Consider the following 19,003-nt stretch of genomic DNA (forward strand, 5'->3'; position numbering starts at 1 on the left):
TCATGGTCTAGGGATTTTATCCCACCAGGGCAGAGAGGTATGAGACAAAGAGTTACTGCATTCAGGACAGCCAATGTTAAAATTTCCTGTGATGAATCCAGCAAAAGAGATTACAACTCCTCAGACCCCATGGGGCAACACAACTGGAGGGCCCCCTGCACAAAACCTGGAGGGTTCCCCTTCCAGGCTCACTCAGGAGCTCTCGGTCCAATGTGCTATGCTGAGGGGGGGAGGGGGGCTCCTGGAGCTCGTCCACTCCCGCACCACAGGAGCTGCAGGACCTTTTGCTGCTGGAACCTACAGAACCCCCCGACAAGGAGGATGGGTGTAAGCATTGATCCCAAGACGACAATGCAGTTAGCAAATTCAATGACTTTGATGAGAATGGGTATCTCCAGCAGGCCTTTGCCTATAGAGACAGGATATCTAGCAGGCAGCTGAGTAGAGAAATCTTTTTGACACACGTTCTGAAACTGACACCCAAGAGGCTTGAAAGTGGAGAAGCAATATTAAACATAACAATTAATTGGTTTCAGCATGTCCGCAACTGTAGATCAGTAATCAGGGAGGACTTTGCAGTGGTAAAATGTGTTCCCAAGCACAGTATGGTGGACTGTAGTGGAATAAGACTCGTAAGTAATGAACTAATTGATGGTCTAATTAGTATGGAGCTGATGACGCAGAAAAAGAGGGTCCAAAATATATTCATACACATCATGTAATCAAAAACATATTGGGGGTCATTCTGACCCCGGCGGTCTAAGACCGCCGGGGCCAGGGTCGGCGGGAGCACCGCCGACAGGCCGGCGGTGCCCCGCAGGGCATTCTGACGCCGCGGTCAGAAGAGGCAAACCGGCGGTCTCCCGCCGGTTTACCGCTGCCCTTAGAATCCCCCATGGCGGCGCAGCTTGCTGCGCCGCCATGGGGGATTCTGACACCCCCTACCGCCATCCTGTTCCTGGCGGTTCGCCCGCCAGGAACAGGGTGGCGGTAGGGGGTGCCGCGGGGCCCCTGGGGGCCCCTGCCGTGCCCATGCCAATGGCATGGGCACGGCAGGGGCCCCCGTAAGAGGTCCCCGCAAAGTATTTCAGTGTCTGCTAAGCAGACACTGAAATACGCGACGGGTGCAAACTGCACCCGTCGCACCCCTGCAACTACGCCGGCTCAATTCTGAGCCGGCGTCCTCGTTGCAGGGGCATTTCCTCTGGGCCGGTGGGCGCTCTTTTGGAGAGCGCCCGCCGGCCCAGAGGAAATGTCTAAATGGCCGCTGCGGTCTTTTGACCGCGGTGCGGTCATTCAGCGGCGGTAGCTTGGCGGGCGGCTCCCGCCGCCCGCCAACATTAGAATCAGGCCCATAATGTAGTGTGATATTAGTAAAGAAAATAATGTACGAGGGAAATTGTGCCCTCGGGGTAGTTCGCCAACATTGTAAACGAGCTTTATTAATCATGAAGTATTGAAAATGTAGTAATCCGTCATAATTGCAATTTTATGCCATGATTTCTCGTTTGAAACTGTTTTGCTTAGCTTAAATTTAGTAGAGGCTTTGGCCTAGTTGCATGGTCTCAAATTCTAACTGCGTGGCTTTTTCCTTGAACTAATGAAACATGTATTCTTGCTTGAAGCTGTATTTTTCCAGTAGGGCTGACTAATACACTTATCTCCAAGGTTTCATACTAGACCGGTTTCATCCCTTTTGATACAAGGTCAGTCTGCAGGTGCGGACAATGAAGGTACAGATAGTGAAATAATTGGCAAACCATGTTACAACTTGTGTTCCAAGGCTCCAAGGACAGTGTATGCATAAATGAGCGCTAGTAAAAGACAATTTTCATTGGACAATTTGAAGCCAACCTATGAACCATCCAATGGAAGACTCTGCAGAATTTGGAATGTTTCTTACTTAAACCCACTGGACAAAGAGAAGTCAGACATTTTCTTCGATGCCAAGTTGAAGCCAGATACCGGACTCCATTTTGGACGACACCCTGATGCCCTTTTCTCTATCTGAGAGAAAGAGACTTTAAGAATTCTCACCCTAGAGACTTTAACTTTGATTTGTCCCGTCTTGCCCATGCAGTAACTTTGGCCCATTCTCTTTGCCGCTGCAAGGGAGCTTGCCCTTAACTTTGCCCCCCTTGAAACTTGCTCCATGCTGATCAACCGGTACCTGAAGGACGAAGACTTTTCTTGGCTGCTGATTGTATTTGGTAAATATGAAAGGATAAATGTATTATGCATTGTGTTTCTCCTTTTAGGTACCAACTGCTATTTTGATAGAGTCCTAGTTAGAAGTTTTCCAAATTTGTGTTGACTAAATTCGTTTTGCATGAAGTCCCACATGCCAATGCTAATTAGAGGTTAGTTGAGAGATTCATTCGATGCACCATGTTGATTTGAAAACTTGTTATGCTGACCAATGTATGAAATTAGTCAAATACAGTTAGTCATATTAGTGATTTGCATTGCAATAACTGAGTGTATTATTATCCAGATTTTGCGTAGATTGCGTTTCTTCCGCCGCTATGGACAGCTTGCAATGTTCATTTACATATATCATTTGGTTTTAAGACTTATATACATGGTGCTAGCTTTGTTAATATAGGGAAATAAATTCACTAACTTTTAATAAACTGGTGTGGTTATTCATGACTGAAAGGTCATGGTGCGCCGAATTACAAACTGTTATTGATTTCTAATGTGATATATATATATATATATATATATATATATATATATATATATATATTGATCTATTAATTGAATATTGATTATCGATTACAATTGTCATTGATTATTGATCTGAGTGACTCAACTATTAAAGGATGAGGAGAGCCCGACTCGCTTAAAAGTTTCCCTGACCTCCAACGTGTCCAGATACAGGTAAATTATAAGGGCTGGATGCGTTATCAGTAGATGGTAGCAGAGATTGATGGTTTAGCCCTTTGGGACCCCATCCGAACAATAGACAGAGTCAAGTTAGAATTTTCCTTGATAAAACAAGTTGGAGGGATGATGATGCCCTAAGTCCCTAATGACTTTCCCTGGATCTCGGAGCTTGCGAATGGAGGACATGGAGGTGTGAGAATGTTTTCGCCATTTCTAGTGACGGTATGAGTGAAGTTAGGGTTTTGCGCTTGCACAGCTTATTGCCGCAGATTAATTGAGAAGTTTGTGAGGATTTTAGGGGGTTAAAAGATATTAGAGGAGTGTTACTCTAAAAGTGCGAGAGTAGGGAAGTCATCGAACTTCACGTATGTGTAGCGCTTAGTGCAGAAAAAAAAATTGTCCACGTGGTTGTTGATGTTGAGACAGGCCCTGCGAGGTCAAGAGACTCCGGAGTATGTTGAAAAGTGTATGAGACACTTGTTTTGATGTTGTGATCTGGTCGGTTTAATAGGTTGATCGGACGTGGTCAACAAGTCAGTACGAATATTGTGGAGCGAAAGAAAAACTTCGACTTGGAGATTTGACGAATTCTAAAGTGCACTAGAATAGTTCATTGATCAGTTGAGAGTAAAGTTTGCGGGTCAAATTTTGCTTGCGAAAGTGGGAAACCGAGAAAGATGGAATAACTGCAGAGGCTAGTGAAAAATCCCTAAGGTTTCTGAAGCGATTGTGTTACCCTTCCTGTAGTAAACCGACAGATCTGTTTTATTCTTTTGGTTAAGTGCTCGCATTATATTGCAGAAATTAGTTTATGAGTGAAGCCGAATGAAAAGAGGACAAGCCGCGGGACGTTGTCAGCCGCAGTGTGTGAGTGTGACGTCACTAGGAGCCCTGCTGGGATAGGTCAGTTGGTGAGAAGGGTCGCGCACGGATTGGACGTAGACCGTGAAGCGCAATTGGAAGGGGAAAGGTAAGCGAAGAGTATTCCGGGAATTAAAGTCACTTATTCATTACATATTTTAGAAAAACAAAAGACGGAAAGATTAAATTTTTCAAAGCATTTAAGAGTGCCATGAGGGGAGATGTTTATATTAAAGCAAATGTAGGAGAAGAAACACCGCCTGAGGGTACACCAGCTTACATTGTCATTGAAGAAAAGGGTGTAGCGCCATGTCTTTGGTTAAAACAATGGTGCAAATTAACAGAGAAACATGGAAGTGTAGCGTTCCCTATCCACGGGTCGTTTAATCTAAGGGTTTTAGAAAATCTGAGATTTGCGCTATACGACATGAAAGTACCTCCAAGACCAGCACAATTTGAGGCACTAGCAATTTGGGAGCTAATAGCTAGAAACCAACAACAAAAGAAGTTCGAGACCAGAATAAGGAAAGTAGAAAAGACACTAGCGGATGCTAGATGGGACAGCACACAAAAGGTTTGGAGATCAGATGTATTGCAGGGGATTAAATTGTTTCCAGCGATTACTGATGAAGCGGAGACAGAAGGAAGGAAAGCCACACATAAGACAAACAGGAGTCAGTCCAGTGACAGAGAGAACAATAGAAACTCGAAAAGGGGAGACGAGTCAGATGATGAGGAGTTCATTATACAATTGCTGAATGATCGCCTGCCACCATATGTAGAAAGCGAAAAAGGCTCAAGCATTAGTACTGCCCCTCCAGAACCAATACAGGGTAATGTAACACCAAGCTTGAGAATATCTCAGAGGCCGAGCAGCTCCGACATGCCTTTCTCACCACAAATACCACAGATTCAGAGAATATACCCAGACGTGCCTACATTGAAACCTGCTGATAACTATCAGCCACAGGTTCAAAGGCACTGCTGTGATGAGCATAACATGGGAATGACTTCTGATTCAATGGCGCAGGGAGGACAAAACTATCAGAGACTGACATTGATACAAGCGGAATCAACACAGTTCTCGATGCCCCAAAAGCAGACACAAGAAGTGTGAGTAATAGAAAGCCAGTTAGGTATGCAAGCAATGATGAACCACAATGTGGGGATTAACATGCCACAGAATTCGGGGAACAGACAGAATCCAGACGCGATATCTCTGCCTATCACTGTAGGTCCACCTGTACCACTGTACATACAGGCAAATTCAAGCACAAGCGACCAAGGGTTAATGATACAGAGTGGGACAGGGAGAAGATGCATAGAAACCACTCCAGAAATAACTCCGATAGCGGCACTGCCAAATGGATCTGGGTCCTTGTCGGAATTTAGTCCAATTTGTGCTCCGTCAACCGTGGTAAGGTCACATCCACCACTATTAGTACCGTTAACCTCACAGACTGAAACATTACAGAAACCATCAGTGGCAGTTGATGTAACTGCTACACTGATGGGACTGAACGCGCAACAGTTAACACAATGGTTCAACAGCCTGAACTCCCCACAGAGTACATCCAGCGGGAAGGGAGAAGAATACCTGAATAAAATAAGGTTGGGTATGGAGGCAGATGAACTGGTAGAGGGAACAATGGGTTTGAACAGATTAGAATCATACACAGAAGAAGAGCTGAGATACATGTGCCCTAGAATTACAAGAGAAGTAAGCAGCATACACAAGAAGTTACAAGAAATTGCAGACAGAAATGAGATCGATATAAGTAAGACTAAACACCTGAGCAGAAGTTACAGGTTAGATTTCGAGACAAAAGACTTCGAACACATGAGATCCGCAGGGATGAAAACACACCTTAAAGAGATACTGCAGAGTGCACAGGTCTGGAGATGTTTAGACAAGTGGGAAAGCAGATGGGTCAAGAAAAAGGACAAAAAGAAAGAAAATACTCCAGAGTGGAATGAGAAAAAACAACAGAATGACGATCTGATAACTATGTTACCAATGAGAGAGACAGCAGGGGGAAAACTTGTACATGTACCATGGCACAGGTGCGATATTCAATCCTTTACGGATGACTTTCCTAAATTGAGAGAGAAGCCGATCGAGTGGTATCAACAAACATATAGATTTGTGAAACTCGCGAAATGTCTCTGGGAAGACCTGAATACTCTATTTGAAATTGTGGTTCCGGCAGATTTGTGGGAAGATTGTAAAAGGGCTGTAGGTTGGCCAACGAGTGAACCAGAGAGAGATAGGGACACAGGTGCGCCATCACCTACGGTAATGAGTTTGTATCACAAGGTGATCGAGCACTTGAAAACCAAGGTTGCGTCGAAAAATGTGGATTGGCAGAGGATTAACAGGACTGCCCAAGAGGTTAAAGAGTCTATACATGTGTATTATGAGAGGTTGTTGGAAGCGTTTAAAAATTACAGTGGCACGAAAATGATTGAGGCAAAGGACATGCTCCATTTTGTGTTCAGGTTTGTGGAAGGGTTGAGGCCCGAAATCAGCCAGATGATAAAGATGCATTTAATTTGTTGGCAGTCAAAGTCGATCGATGAGGTGTTGAATTATGCAAAATATTGCAGTGATTAGATTGAGACAAAGCAGAAAAGGTTGAAAGAAAAGGTGATGGTGATGCAGCTCAGAGCAGCTCAGACAGGTTTACAAGGTTTGCAAGGTTTTCAACAACAGATGCCGCAGCAGCAGCAACAGGGAAACGCTATGTTTCAGCCGCAGATGAGAGGTAGAGGCCGAGGAGGTTTTGTGAATAATGGTCCTGATTTGAATACCGTTATGATTCCGAATGGTACACAGGCAATGAAGAAGGTGATGCCGTGTCACACGTGCGGAATCGTCGGGCATTGGAAACGGGAGTGCCCAATGATGGTGCAGGAAGGAGTAGGTCAGCAAAACAATGATGTCAATGCATTCCAGGCTATGAGAGGACCGAAATTGAGAGGTCCAAACCCAAATTTCCAAAACAATATAAACCAGCTGCAGTGTTTACAACCCATGCAACTGCAACAGGTGCAAATGCCCCGTGTGCAAATGACACAATTGCAGCCAATGCAACAGCAGTTTCCTATGGTACCTAATCGGCAAATGCAAATACCCTTAGCACCAATGAATCAGCAGCAAGCAATGCTTCCTCAACAGGTCACGGGTCAGGGAATTAGTCAAAATGACACAGTACACCAATTCCCACTACACAGCGAGAATGGAATAAACGATGTATGGGAGAGTGAAAGTTCAGATGAGGAGGGAAATTGTGTGTTTGCAGCATCTTTGGAAGTTGATCAAAAGGGTCCGTATGTGGAGGGAAGAGTTATGGGTCATTGCGTTTCATTCCTAGTTGACACAGGAGCTACACGTTCCACTGTTAGGAGCATTGAAGTACCAAATTTGCCACTTTCAGGGAGGACAGTTCAAGTAGTGGGAGTAGCAAACAGGTACCTGACAAACCCAATCACAGATCCAGTTCAAGTCAGAATTGGTAACTACCAAGGGTCACATAAATTTGTGGTATGTGACTCAAGCCTGATATCACTGTTAGGGAGAGACCTATTGTGCAAATTGGGATGTTCGATTATGTGTTCAAATGATGGAATTAAAATTCAGACAAGCAGTGATGGGCAAGAAGAGGACAGTGTTGGAGGGGATGAGGTGGAGACTGTCGATGAAGGGTATCCCCTGATTACCCTTTACCCAATGATCACTGAAGCAGATATTCCTGCTGAGTTACAGGAAACAGTTGGAAAAGAAGTGTGGGATATGACAGGGAAAGAGGTGGGATTGGTGAAAGGAGTGGAACCGGTGAAAGTGACTGTGAAACCCAATGTAACCTTTCCCCAGACCCCTCAGTACCACATGGCACAAGACACCCTCATAAAAGTTGCCCAACTCATTGATGAGTTTGTAAAACAGGGAGTACTGAAAGAAGTATTGAGCAGTCCATGTAATTCGCCAATAATGGGACTAATAAAACCCAGTGGAAAGGTCCGAATTGTTCAGGATTTGAGGAAAATAAATGACATAATAATAAAATGTTGCCCTGTAGTACCGAATCCAGCTGTGATAATGTTTCAAGTTCCCTGTGATGCTGAATGGTTCTCAGTTATCGACTTATCACAAGCATTCTTTTCTGTGCCTCTTCATGAGGACAGCCAATTTCTCTTTTGTTTCAAATTCCTAGACAGAGTCTATAGTTGGTGTCGAATTCCTCAAGGGTTTTCAGAGTCACCGTCAATTTTCAATCAGATTCTAAAGAAAGATTTGGAAGCACTGGAGTTGCCATTCGAGTCAACCCTAGTACAGTACATTGACGATTAACTGATTGCATCCAAGACAGAAAGTGACTGTACAGCTGACACTATTGCCCTATTGAACCATTTGGGAAGGAATGGACACACGGTGTCCCCTTCAAAATTGCAATTCTGCCAGAAGAAAGTGAAATATTTGGGTCACCAAATAGAGAAAGGGTCACAGAGAATAATGAAGGAAAGAATAACAAGTGTACTCCAAATGAGTCCCCCAAAGACGAGGAGGGAGGTGAGGAAGTTTTTGGGAATGGTGAGCTACTGTCGCCAATGGATTCCCAACTTCTCGACTCTAGCAAAACCTTTGCTGAAATTGACCCAGAAAGATGCGTTGGATGAAATAGAGCTGAAAGGAGATGAAATGGATGCTTTTATTGAATTAAAGGAATGTATGTGCAGGGCTCCAGCTTTAGGTATGCCTGACTACACAAAGCCTTTCACATTGTTTTGTCATGAACGTGATGCATGTTCCTTGTCTGTCTTGACCCAAGCCCATGGTGGCGTAAACAGACCAGTAGCATATTTTTCAGCTACTTTGGATCCGGTCGCAGCAGCACTGCCAGGGTGCTTGCGTGCCGTAGCCGCAGTTGGTATCAGCCTCACTCAGAGTGAAGGAATAGTGATGGGACACCCTTTAACAGTCATGGTCCCTCACTCAGTCGAGATACTTTTGACACGATCCCGAACACAACACATGACTGGTGCTAGACTCCCAAGGTATGAAACAATAATTCTGGGATCACCTAATGTGCAACTGAAAAGGTGCACTACATTGAATCCAGCAACTTTGTTTCCCAGTGAAAATGCCGAAATTGAGAATGCTGAAGATATCGAGCACGACTGTCTTCAGGTGACTGAATTTTGCACCAAACCAAGACCTGATATCAAAGATACCCGATTGGAAGAAAATGATCAAGTCATTTTTGTTGATGGTTCATGTTTGAGAGATGCCCTGGGAATATTAAAAGCAGGATATGCTGTATGCACGGTAACGGGTGATCTGGAAGCATCTTGGCTTCAAGGAGTTTACTCTGCACAAGTAGCAGAATTGGTAGCCCTTACTAGAGCTTGCCAACTCTCTGCATTAATGAAAGTTACCATTTACACTGACAGCCAGTACGGATTCGGAATAGTGCATGATTTTGGACAATTGTGGTCACAGAGAGGCTTCATGACCTCTTCAGGATCACCAGTGAAAAATGGTGAAAGAATAAGAGAATTGTTACATGCCATTCAATTGCCAGGGGAAGTAGCAGTGGTAAAATGCAGTGCACACTCGAAGGGACAAGACTATGTTTCTCTGGGAAATGGATATGCGGATCAAGTCGCAAGGTTTTGCGCATTGAACTGTATATTGCTTAGGGATGAATGGATTTGATAAGTGAACCAGAACTTGAACCAAGCGAAATCTTTGCTCTAAAGGTTGTAGATACGATGGACGAGTTGAAATCCTTACAGAATGATGTCAGTGAGGATGAGAAACTCTCATGGACCAAATCACAATGTGTAAAGAGACTAGATGAATTATGGGTTTCAAGTGAAAGGAAATTCGTTCTTCCAAACAGCCTTTTGACACAGATAGCCAGATTTTACCATGGACAAGCTCATCTTGGGAGGGATGCCATGATAAGATTGTTTAAAACTGATTGGTTTAACCCCAAATTCCGTCAAGTTGCTGAAGCAGTTTGTCATCGTTGCATCATTTGCCAACAGATGAACGCAGGGAAGGGAACCATGGTAAATTTGAGCCACATTGGAAGAGCAGGGGGTCCCTTCAGCAGGATGCAAATGGACTTCATTGAGATGCCTGTGCATGGAGGCTTGAAGTATGTGTTGGTGGTTGTGTGCATTTTTAGTCACTGGATCGAAGCATACCCTACACGCAGGAATGACAGTCTCACAGTTGCGAAACTACTCTTGAGAGAGCTAATACCACGTTTCGGATTCCCGATCTCTTTAGAATCAGATAGGGGAAGTCACTTCAATAACGAAGTAATAAAATTGCTTTGTGCAGCACTGAACATTGAGCAAAAGTTGCATTGTAGCTACCGCCCTGAAGCATCAGGTCTAGTGGAGCAAATGAATGGCACATTGAAATCGAGGATGGCGAAAATATGCGCATCAACAAACTTGAAATGGCCTGACGCATTGCCTTTGGTGCTAATGTCAATGAGAAACACCCCTGACAGAAAGACTGGACTGTCCCCACACGAGATCCTCATGGGCAGAGCTATGAGAATCCCAGCAGTTCCTGCAAATGCGCTTTTGAATATTACAGATGATTTGTTGTTAGACTACTGCAAAGGTCTAGCTGATCTGGTTCGCTCTTTCTCTCACCAGGTGGAGGCAACCACCCTGCCACCGATCCAAGGTCCAGGACACGCCCTGAAAGCAGGTGACTGGGTCGTGATAAAGAAGCACGTGAGGAAGTCGTGTTTGGAACCCCGTTAGAAAGGACCTTTTCAAGTGATTCTGACGACTACCACCGCTGTGAAGTGTGCGGGAGTTCCCAATTGGATTCACGCCAGTCACACAAAGAGGGTGTTGTGTCCCACAGACGAGGAAGTTGACGCGCTGAAGTCACTAGTACCTGGTAACAAAGTGCCAAGCACCGAGACAGAGCGAAAAAGAACTAGAAGCGAACAGGCAGAAATAGAGGAGGGAGAAATATTCTCTGAGGACGAAGCAACTGATTCACTTGGGGAAGACCAAGGAGGAGCCTCAGAAAGCGACGAAGCAGCTGAAGGTAACAAAGAGCCTGAAGCAGCTGAAAGTGACAAAGAGCCTGAAGAAAGTAACGGTGACAAAGGGCTCGAAACAGGTGAAGAAGCAGGAGAGCCTGATCAGAGGAGGGCTTTCCCAGAAGCAGACGATATAGGAAAAGAACAGAAGAACCTGATTGACTTCCCAGAGGGAGAAGACAAAACAGGACATAGCGAAACTGTTCAAACTCATTCGGAAGAGGTTGCAGGTCCATCAAGTGGACCCAGTACAAAACGAAGACAAAGCATATCGCCAGTAAAACTAAGAATAAGAGAAACGTTGAACGACAGTGAAGGGCCGAAAGTGAAAGAGAAAAGAAAGGAAGTGTCTGTCGTACTACCAACACCAAGTGAAGAAAAGGACTTGGCCAAAGAGGAAAGTACCAGTGAGAAAGAATCAAAGAGAGATGCAAAATTGAAAAGAAAAAGGTTTCCGAGCAGAAGGTATTCCGGTCCGGAGTGGGCATACGTAGCCAATAACGATTGGTCAGATGAATTCGTATCCCTCAGTCTCAAGAACGAAGAGGCAGAACTTCATTTTAGAAATAAAAACTTCATGGACTCTGTCGATTGAAGACATTGACCACCTGATTGACTTTCAACCGGCTAAGACATTGCTAACTTGATTGACTTTGAAACCGATCTTGAGACAACGCTGCTAGCCGATAACGAGACCAAAGCTGCTAAAGAAAACTGTGTGAACATTGAACTCGTTCAGCTTTGTAAATATCTGCAAATCCGCTTTGAAAAAGTGTCTTCAACTTTCTGATTCTATACAGATCATGACTAGTTTCACTACACAGGGGCGTAAAATGAAGTGGTGTAAATACATGTGTATAGGTTTAATAACCTCATGCGTACTAATCATTATAGAAATAGTTCTTGGAATGCATGGTAAGAATGAGAATGAGACGAATTATGCTACTACTTCTAAACCTACTATCGTTACTGAACTAACAGCTTTGAAGAGACTCGAACAAGACGAGAGACACTTGCATGATAAGAAGGAACTTTCATCTAACGTTTTCTATCGCTTGCTGAGTGAATATGTTGAGACCATGGATGCAAAAGATTGTTATGTGTGTACACAAATACCTACCTCAGTGGTGGAAGGGGTGACATATCACAGCATGCCTCTTACGTATGGAATTACATGTAGTATAATAGCGTCCAGATTTTATGGTCAGACGTACATTCATTATTTTTACTCTAATTATGATGTTACTTTTGCATATGTCCCCATAATAGGGCACCTGAGTAAAATAGCTAGAGATTATTATGCCAAATTAATGAGGGAATTCTTCGAACCAATGTCACCTTTTCACACAGCTCACGCACATAGAGAGAACCTTACATGCTCACTTTCACCAGTAGAAATACATTTCTTATACCGTACTGATGATAGGAGGAAAGAAATGAAGGAGGAATTAGAAAGGGAATTACACAAAAGGACATCTGTAGATAATTATGCTTTTGCCGCAATAAAGACACAAGGGAAAATAGCTTTAGATACATTGCACGTAGGGAAATTTTGCATATATAGAGCTGAATCATATTATGACACAGTTTTTGTGGGAACGAGTGAATGCAAACATACGTATGCATTTAAACCTAAGTGGACGTTCATGCTGAATGGACAAGACCCAGTTATTCCTGGAATATATTATATTTGTGGACTCAACGCCTATTATCGTCTTCCTAAAGGATGGTATGGGAGGTGTTATTTGGGAATAGTGTTCCCAAAGATTTACCAACTAGACGACTTAAAGAAATTTCCAAGGCTGTCTGAATCACATCATGTTCAGAAAAGAGAGACAGCTTCTGGTGTGGTAGGAGATATATTTGGAGCATTGATTCCTTCAGTGGGAGTCATATTGAATTCAATTAAAATACAAAGTTGTCTACTATTGTGGATAACATGCTGACAAAGTTTTCAGGAGCTATAATCCTGATGGATGCTGAACTTGCTGCAGATAGAGCTATGACTCTTCAAAATCGGCTTGCCTTAGACATTCTTTTAGCAAAGGATGGCGGCGTTTGCAAAATGCTTGGTACACGTCACTGTTGTACATATATACCAGACAGCAGTGGAAAAATTAGAACGATGCTTATAAATTTAACTAAAGAAAGTGTAGATTTAAAGGAATTGAAAGAACCAGGAGTTTGGGAGAAAGTTGGAAAAGGATTTGCTTCTGTGGGAAATTGGCTCAGCAACGTTTGGAACGGATTGTTACTAAAAATAGTGAAGGGAATATTGATAATATTAATTTGTTTATTAGGCCTTTGGGGAATAAGGAAAGCTATTAAAATATGGAAAATAAGACGTGAAAGGAAAAGAGAAGAAAAAGAACAAGCTAAAATGGTAGAAATATATAGAGAAAAATCAAAAGGGATTAAAAGAAAAAGGGAATTGACTGAAGTGCCAAATTACTATACAGAATTTTGATGGAATAAAATTTGTGGTTAGATTTGATGTGATGACATAATTAGTTATCAGAGGAGGGATTGATGACGCAGAAAAAGAGGGTCCAAAATATATTCATACACATCATGTAATCAAAAACATATAATGTAGTGTGATATTAGTAAAGAAAATAATGTAAGAGGGAAATTGTGCCCTCGAGGTAGTTCGCCAACATTGTAAACAAGCTTTATTAATCATGAAGTATTGAAAATGTAGTAATCCGTCATAATTGCAATTGTATGCCATGATTTCTCGTTGAAACTGTTTTGCTTAGCTTAAATTTAGTAGAGGCTTTGGCCTAGTTGCTTGGTCTCAAATTCTAACTGCGTGGCTTTTTCCTTGAACTAATGAAACATATATTCTTGCTTGAAGTTGTATTTTTCCAGTAGGGCTGACTAATACACTTATCTCCAAGGTTTCGTACTAGGCCGGTTTCATCCCCTTTGATACAAGGTCAGTCTGCAGGTGCGGACAATGAAGGTACAGATAGTAAAATAATTGGCAAACATGTTACAACTTGTGTTCCAAGGCTCCAAGGACAGTGTAAGGAAATGCCTCCTTGGCATGGTTACCCCCTGACTTTTTGCCTTTGCTGAGGCTATGTTTTGAATTGAAAGTGTGCTGAGGCCTGCTAACCAGGCCCCAGCACCAGTGTTCTTTCCCTAACCTGTACTTTTGTATCCACAATTGGCACACCCTGGCATCCAGATAAGTCCCTTGTAACTGGTACCTCTGGTACCAAGGGCCCTGATGCCAGGGAAGGTCTCTAAGGGCTGCAGCATGTCTTATGCCACCCTGGAGACCCCTCACTCAGCACAGACACACTGCTTACCAGCTTGTGTGTGCTAGTGAGAACAAAATGAGTAAGTCGACATAGCACTCCCCTCAGGGTGCCATGCCAGCCTCTCACTGCCTATGCAGTATAGGTAAGACACCCCTCTAGCAGGCCTTACAGCCCTAAGGCAGGGTGCACTATACCATAGGTGAGGGCACCAGTGCATGAGCACTGTGCCCCTACAGTGTCTAAGCCAAACCTTAGACATTGTAAGTGCAGGGTAGCCATAAGAGTATATGGTCTGGGAGTCTGTCAAACACGAACTCCACAGCACCATAATGGCTACACTGAAAACTGGGAAGTTTGGTATCAAACTTCTCAGCACAATAAATGCACACTGATGCCAGTGTACATTTTATTGTAAAATACACCCCAGAGGGCACCTTAGAGGTGCCCCCTGAAACCTTAACCGACTATCTGTGTAGGCTGACTGGTTCCAGCAGCCTGCCACAACCGAGACATGTTGCTGGCCCCATGGGGAGAGTGCCTTTGTCACTCTGAGGCCAGTAACAAAGCCTGCACTGGGTGGAGATGCTAACACCTCCCCCAGGCAGGAGCTGTCACACCTGGCGGTGAGCCTCAAAGGCTCACCCCTTTGTGCCAGCACCCCAGGACACTCCAGCTAGTGGAGTTGCCCGCCCCCTCCGGCCACGGCCCCCACTTTTGGAGGCAAGGCCGGAGAAAATAATGAGAACAACAAGGAGGAGTCACTGGCCAGTCAGGACAGCCCCTAAGGTGTCCTGAGCTGAAGTGACTCTAAGTTTTAGAAATCCTCCATCTTGCAGATGGAGGATTCCCCCAATAGGATTAGGGATGTGCCCCCCTCCCCTTGGGAGGAGGCACAAAGAGGGTGTACTCACCCTCAGGGCTAGTAGCCATTGGCTAATAACCCCCCAGACCTAAAGACGCCCTTAAATTTAGTATTTAAGGGCTTCCCTGAACCTAAGAATTTAGATTCCTGACACTACAAGAAGAAGAGGACTGCTGAGCTGAAAAACCCCTGCAGAGGAAGAACAGAAGACACCAACTGCTTTGGCCACAGACTTACCGGCCTGTCTCCTGCCTTCCAAAGAAACCTGCTCCAGCGACGCTTTCCAAGGGACCAGCGACCTCTGAATCCTCTGAGGACTGCCCTGCTTCGAAAAAGACAAGAAACTCCCGAGGACAGCGGCCCTGCTCCAAAAGAACTGCAACTTTGTTTCAAGTAGCAGATTTAAAGACCCCTGCAACTCCCCGCAAGAAGCGTGAGACTTGCAACACTGCACCCGGCGACCCCGACTCGACTGGTGGAGAACCAACACCTCAGGGAGGACCCTCCGGCGACTCCAAGGCTGTGAGTAACCAAAGTTGTCCCCCCTGAGCCGTCACAGCGACGCCTGCAGAGGGAATCCCGAGGCTCCCCCTGACCGCGACTGCCTGAACTCCATTTCCCGACGACTGGAAAAGACCCTGCACCCGCAGCCCCCAGCACCTAAAGGAACGGAACTCCTGTGCAGGAGTGACCCCCAGGAGGCCCTCTCCCTTGCCCAGGTGGTGGCTACCCAGAGGAGCCCCCCCCTTGCCTGCCTGCATCGCTGAAGAGACCCCTTGGTCTCTCATTGAAAACCATTGAAAACCCGACGCGTGTTTGCACACTGCACCCGGCCGCCCCCGCGCTGCTGAGGGTATACTTTTTGTGCTGACTTGTGTCCCCCCCGGTGCCCTACAAAACCCCCCTGGTCTGCCCTCCGAAGACGCGGGTACTTACCTACTGGCAGACTGGAACCAGGGCACCCCCTTCTCTCCATTGAAGCCTATGTGTTTTGGGCACCTCTTTGACATTTGCACCTGACCGGCCCTGAGCTGCTGGTGTGATAACTTTGGGGTTGCTCTGAACCCCCAACGGTGGGCTACCTTGGACCCAAAACTGAAACCTGTAAGTGACTTACTTACCTGTTAAGACTAACAATACTTTACCTCCCCCAGGAACTGTGAAAATTGCAGTGTCCACTTTTAAAACAGCTATTTGTGTTTTATGTAAAAAGTATACATGATAATGTAATGATTCAAAGTTCCTAAAGTACTTACCTGCAATACCTTTCAAATGAGATATTACATGTAGAATTTGAACCTGTGGTTCTTAAACTAAACTAAGAAAATATATTTTTCTATACAAAAACCTATTGGCCTGGAATTGTTTCTGAGTGTGTGTTCCTCATTTATTGCCTGTGTGTATGTACAACAAATGCTTAACACTACTCCTTGGATAAGCCTACTGCTCGACCACACTACCACAAAATAGAGCATTAGTATTATCTCTTTTTGCCACTATCCTACCTCTAAGGGGAACCCTTGGACTCTGTGCATGCTATTCCTTACTTTGAAATAGCACATACAGAGCCAACTTTCTACATTGGTGGCAGCGGTGGGATCTCCCTCGGCCCCGCGGACACGGCGAAGCTGCTGCCAGGGGGGCTGTAACACTCTCCGCCGGAGCGGAGAGCCACCTGCCACCCCGAAGCCTTCCCAGCCGACCCGGAGGGGGTAACCATGACAAGGAGGCATTTCCTTACACAACCCCCCCCAAACGAAAGAGGATGAGACTAACCTTTCCCAAGAGAGTCTTCATTTTCTAAGTGGAAGAACCTGAAAAGGCCATCTGCATTGGCATGGGCAGTCCCAGGTCTGTGTTCCACTATAAAGTCCATTCCCTGTAGGGAGATGGACCACCTCAACAGTTTTGGATTTTCACCTTTCATTTGCATCTGCCATCTGAGAGGTCCGTGGTCGGTTTGAACTATAAAGTGAGTACCAAAGAGGTATGGTCTCAGCTTTTTCAGGGACCAAACCACAGCAAAGGCCTCCCTCTCAATGGCACTCCAATGCTGCTCCCTGGGGAGTAACCTCCTGCTAAGGAAAGCAACAGGCTGGTCAAGGCCATCATCATTTGTTTGGGACAAAACTGCCCCTATCCCATGTTCAGAGGCATCTGTTTGCACAATGAATTGCTTGGAGTAATCTGGAGCTTTTAGAACTGGTGCTGTGCACATAGCTTGTTTCAGGGTGTCAAAGGCCTGTTGGCATTCTACAGTCCAGTTTACTTTCTTGGGCATTTTCTTGGAGGTGAGTTCTCTGAGGGCTGTCACAATGGATCCATATCCCTTCACAAACCTCCTATAGTACCCAGTCAAGCCAAGGAATGCCCTGACTTGAGTCTGGGTTTTTGGAGCTACCCAGTCCAGAATAGTCTGGATCTTGGGTTGGAGTGGCTGAACTTGGCCTCCACCTACAAGGTGTCCCAAGTAAACCACAGTTCCCTGCCCTATCTGGCATTTGGATGCCTTGATAGAGAGGCCTGCAGATTGCAGAGCCTTCAAAACCTTCTTCAGATGGACCAGGTGATCCTGCCAGGTGGAGCTGAAGACAGCAATATCATCAAGATAAGCTGCACTAAAGGATTCCATCCCAGCAAGGACTTGATTCCCCAGCCTTTGGAAGGTGGCAGGGGCATTCTTTAAACCAAAGGGCATAACAGTGAACTGATAATGCCCATCAGGTGTGGAGAATGCTGTCTTTTCTTTTGCTCCAGGGGCCATTTTGATTTGCCAGTACCCTGCTGTTAAGTCAAAGGTACTTAAGAATTTGGCAGCCCCTAATTTGTCAATCAGCTCGTCAGCTCTAGGTATGGGATGGGCATCTGTCTTGGTGACAGAATTGAGACCTCTGTAGTCCACACAAAACCTCATCTCTCTCTTTCCATCTTTGGTGTGAGGTTTGGGGACTAAGACCACTGGGCTAGCCCAGGGGCTGTCAGAGTGCTCAATTACTCCCAATTCTAGCATCTTGTGGACTTCCACCTTGATGCTTTCCTTAACTTGGTCAGACTGTCTGAATATTTTGTTTTTGACAGGCATGCTGTCTCCTGTGTCCACATCATGGGTACACAGGTGTGTCTGACCAGGGGTTAGGGAAAAGAGCTCAGCAAACTGCTGCAGGACCTTCCTACAGTCAGATTGCTGTTGGCCAGAGAGGGTGTCTGAATAGATCACTCCATCCACTGAGCCATCTTTAGGGTCTGATGAGAGGAGATCAGGGAGAGGCTCACTCTCAGCTTCCTGGTCCTCATCTGTTACCATCAACAGATTTACATCAGCCCTATCATGGAAGAGTTTTAGGCGGTTTACATGGATCACCCTCTTGGGACTCCTGCTTGTGCCTAGGTCCACCAGGTATGTGACCTGACTCTTCTTTTCCAGGATTGGGTAAGGGCCACTCCATCTGTCCTGAAGTGCCCTGGGAGCCACAGGCTCCAAAACCCAAACTTTCTGCCCTGGTTGGAATTCAACCATTGCAGCCTTTTGGTCATACCAAAACTTCTGGAGCTGTTGGCTGGCCTCAAGGTTTTTGCTTGCCTTTTCCATGTACTCTGCCATTCTTGAGCGAAGGCCAAGTACATAGTCCACTATGTCTTGTTTAGGCTCATGAAGAGGTCTCTCCCAGCCTTCTTTAACAAGAGCAAGTGGTCCCCTTACAGGGTGGCCAAACAGAAGTTCAAAGGGTGAGAATCCTACTCCCTTCTGAGGCACCTCTCTGTAAGCGAAAAGCAGACATGGCAAGAGGACTCCCATCTCCTTTTGAGTTTTTCTGGGAGCCCCATGATCATGCCCTTTAATGTCTTGTTGAATCTCTCAACAAGGCCATTAGTTTGTGGATGATATGGTGTAGTGAACTTATAAGTCACTCCACACTCATTCCACATGTGCTTTAGGTATGCTGACATGAAGTTGGTACCTCTGTCAGACACCACCTCCTTAGGGAAACCCACTCTGGTAAAGATACCAATGAGGGCCTTGGCTACTGCAGGGGCAGTAGTCG

The sequence above is a fragment of the Pleurodeles waltl genome, chromosome 8 (genome assembly GCF_031143425.1).
Source record: "Pleurodeles waltl isolate 20211129_DDA chromosome 8, aPleWal1.hap1.20221129, whole genome shotgun sequence".
NCBI classification, from domain to species: Eukaryota; Metazoa; Chordata; class Amphibia; order Caudata; family Salamandridae; genus Pleurodeles; species Pleurodeles waltl.